Here is a 4,050-nt window from a genome sequence, read left to right on the forward strand (position 1 = left end):
CTGATTTTGGTATTGTTTCTTCCATACAAACTATGTTCGACATTTTTTTGTATGTGGAAGACACTGTCGGCAAAAAATAAATAATTGCAAAAAATCAACGAAATTTTCTGGTAACTTGAGACTTGCACTTTACTAAGTGATCTCAAAAGCTACATTTTCAAAATTTTTCTAAAAGATCTGATTGGAAATTGTGATCAGATGAAAGAGTCTCCGAGCCAATGGTTTTGTATGGCACGGTACTTATAAGTAATCTAGGTCTCACGGAAGAAAAAAAAATTAAATACAAGGTAACATTAAAATATCAGTCATTGGTTTCGTTGCTGTGAGCTTGTTTCAAAACTTCTGGCTTTTGCTTAATATAATTGTAAAACTCGGTGCATGTCATTTTAACGTATTTACATACTTATATTAATCATCAACTATTGCTTGTGCAAAACGTGCTAAATTAAAAAAAAAAAAAATCGCATATGAAAGAGCACCAACCTAACTCGTAATAAATTTAAGTATACAAATTTTAGTATTCAGGATAGAATTATTCAATTGAAATACGCCAATATTACAATGAAGCCCTTTGCACTTAACGGATGCTTTTTCATAATTAAGTTAAAAAAATATATTTAAATTCCATGCTGTCTGTAATGGGATTTGAACCCTGACGCTCTGGAAATTAGCAAATTGTGGCAAGCATCTTCGTGCACTCAGCTACAGCCAGACATGTAAATGTGTATTCAAATGTTCAGTTTGAAGTATTGTTTTTAAGTACGAACATTTCAAAACGATAATCAAATAAAAAATATTCATGTTTACTATGCGTTATTTCCCCCAGTAAATTCATAAAATTTTTCTTAATATTACAACGCGTTTTTTCTCTCAGTGTAGTCATTTTTATGCAAAATTTGTGCAATCAAATCGAAAACCGGGACACTTAAACGAAACCCGGGACATTTTAAGGTTGGACCGGGACATGTCCGGGAAACCCGTCTGGCAGCCCTAAAATACAGTATATTTTGCTTTGCTGCCTTTTGCTTAAGTGCACATTTAAGATACCTACCTTAAAATGAACATCACCGGCATAATTTTTAATATTTATAAGGAAACTGATCCGATAGATGCATTTAACATATGTACCTGCACATTGGCGATACCTGCCAAAAAAATTTGCAACTACAGTTCTATCTGGGTCGAGTGAACTAATTAATGCAAGACCAGTTCATAGAAAACAGATTGTTCACTATATCCAGATTGAGTTTTTTGTTCATTAAAATAAATTTTATTGCTTTAAAAATTAGTCACATATTAAGAATGAATGAAAGTTATTATAACCGTGTGTTTTTTGCGTTCAGTCAGCGATTTTTGTATTGCTTTGTCTGGAAGGCTCTGAAATGCCAAAATGCTTGAAAAATCTGTAGTATTGACTTCAGCCCATTCAATGCATTAAGGCTAGAGACGTTAGCACGGTGGGTTTCAGTGGGCATGCGAAAAGATAGTGCGAGTAATGGGGCGTCTCTCTGAATTCCGGGAATTCATTTGGCACATCAGCATTTATTCTGCTCAGGTATGAGTTCAACAAGTTGGGCTATGGTGGTCCGAGTCTCCCGAGGCAGACTCTGTCTCGTCGACGTCTGGTGGTTGCGTTCCCAGAAAGGCATTCACTGGTCGAGAGTCTATATAACTCGGGACTAGCTCTCTGTGAAAGCCGTTCAAGGCAGTCGGTAAGCTATTGGGTCCGCAGGTAGTTTTATGAACCCCTTTCGAAGATTACTCTGAGGATCTTCGGGTTATTCACCGTCAGAATTGGTTCGTCATTGACGAGAATACTCAGTTGCAGTCTGACCTCCTTCGTCCAAGTGGTGAAAAGCGTTGCTGAGGATTTTGTAGGGGAGAGGGTTAGGCTCCGTGCAGTAAAGAAGTAAGAAAGCTCGGCGAGAGAACCATTATCGAGCAATCGTCAGCATAAAAGACAATCGGGAATACCTCTGGTGGTTGAGGGAGCTTAGAAATGTAAAAGCTGAACAGATAATTCGCCGCCCACCGTTTGTCTTCTAGTTGCGTTACTAGAATAGTTCTCTCACTGGGGCGGTTTCGGTTAAGGCTACGAGTTATCTGGGTCTTTATGGAGTCATGTGCTATTGTTGTGCTGTGCACTTAACGGAACCCATGCTGATGATTCGCTGAGGTCAGGTGATTTGTATAGTGCGGGGGTAGACGGGCCTCTACTGTCGTCGCTACCGGGGAAAGGAGAGTTATCGGGCGAGAAGACTCTCCTTTGTTGGACGGCTTACCCGGTTTAAGCAGTGGAACCACTCTCCCTATTTTCCAGATGCCTGCTTTGATGAGAGATACCATCCAGCAGGAGCCAAAGTTTTCAGCATCAGCATGCAAATTCCGTCGGGTCCAATGGCTTTGGAGGCTTTCACCTTTCCGATGGCTATCCTTGCTTTGCTGCTGGTGAAAACAAGAGGCGCACTTGGTGCTGGCGGTTTGTGCAGTCTTCTGGTTACTCCACGTTTGGCTTTGTCTGCTGGAGGATGCAGTATGAACTGTCGGCTAAAATAGCTCGCGCATCGCTCCGCTTCAGCAAGAAAATTCGGACGGGAGTCCGAGATGCATCCTGCTGGAAAGAAGCGGGCAGTGACAACCCTGCGGAATTTACGCTCACCTACGTGGCATTTTTTGACAAACATATACGAGCATACACCTGATTTCCCAATTCGTGATTAGCCTTTTGTTATTAAAATTGTCGTTACAGTTTTGAACTTGGAAGGAACTGGTTTTAATTTTTGTTCACTCTACAAAGACTCAAAATTGTTCACTCTATAGAGTACTCAATGGAAAAATTTTCATGTTCACTCTTTCGAGGTGTTCGTAGCATCGGGTGTTCACTCCAGCCAGATAACACTGTATTATCAACTTATCAAAGAAATTATTACGTTTACCTGCACTGGCTCTACACTTACCCTAATTTTACAAGCTTTTATTTATTTTGTTCATCTCGCAGAACAACGAAAAAGGCTATCAGTTTATGTCAGTGGTGTAGCAGATCTATCCCCCCAATCCCCCCTTCTTCAGTGAAATTAAACTTTTTATTTTTGAATTAATAACACAATACTATTTTACCCTTCCGATTTATATTTTTTTTATTTCAGACTGATGACAAATTATCTTTTAATGAATATATAAAATTATCGGTTGGTGGAGTATGTATATGAATATTTGCGAAATACACTAGCCAATTTTGCTTAATTCCCCATAATCTATACATATAATAAAATTGTAACAGGTCGATGTCTGTACATTATAGATATTAAAGAAAAATTAATGTGGGGGGTCTTTATTAGAGCACCAGAGGCCAAATCAACCATTTTTAGAGTTTTTGTCTTTCTGTCTGTCTGTCTCTCTGTCTGACTGTCTGTCTGACTGTCTGTCTGTCTGTCTATCTGTATGTATGTTTGTTCGCGCATCACTCGAAAACGAATGCATGGATTTGAATGCAGTTTTCACCGATGTATTGCTAGAGGCCTAACTTAAAATATAGGAGGAAAAAAAAATAGAGGGTTGCCTCATGTTCGAAAATTGGAGTTTAAGTAAATTGATAGGAAAAAATTAATATTGCAGTATGGGCGTCAGAAGAAAGAGGCTGAAGAAGACTTACAGCCAAAAATATTTTTTTAGAGTTGCCACCTGTTTGAAGATGTACATTTAATTTAATTTACAGGATAAATTGAATATTGCAATATGGGTATCAAACTGAAAGGGTTTAGGTAATTTTACTGCCGAAAAAATTTTCGAGGAGGGCTGCCACCTGTTAACAAATTTTATGGTATTAAATTGATAAAATAAATGAAATCTATATCTACATCTATACATATAATAAAATTGTAACAGGCCGATGTCTATACCTTATACATATTAAAGAAAAATTAATATGGGCAAAAAATAAATAATTGCAAAAAATCAACGAAATTTTCTGGTAACTTGAGACTTGCACTTTACTAAGTGATCTCAAAAGCTACATTTTCAAAATTTTTCTAAAAGATCTGATTGGAAATT

The sequence above is a fragment of the Rhagoletis zephyria genome, unplaced genomic scaffold (assembly GCF_001687245.7).
Source record: "Rhagoletis zephyria isolate East Lansing unplaced genomic scaffold, Rhagoletis_zephyria_1.1 Rzeph_scaffold_00226, whole genome shotgun sequence".
NCBI classification, from domain to species: Eukaryota; Metazoa; Arthropoda; class Insecta; order Diptera; family Tephritidae; genus Rhagoletis; species Rhagoletis zephyria.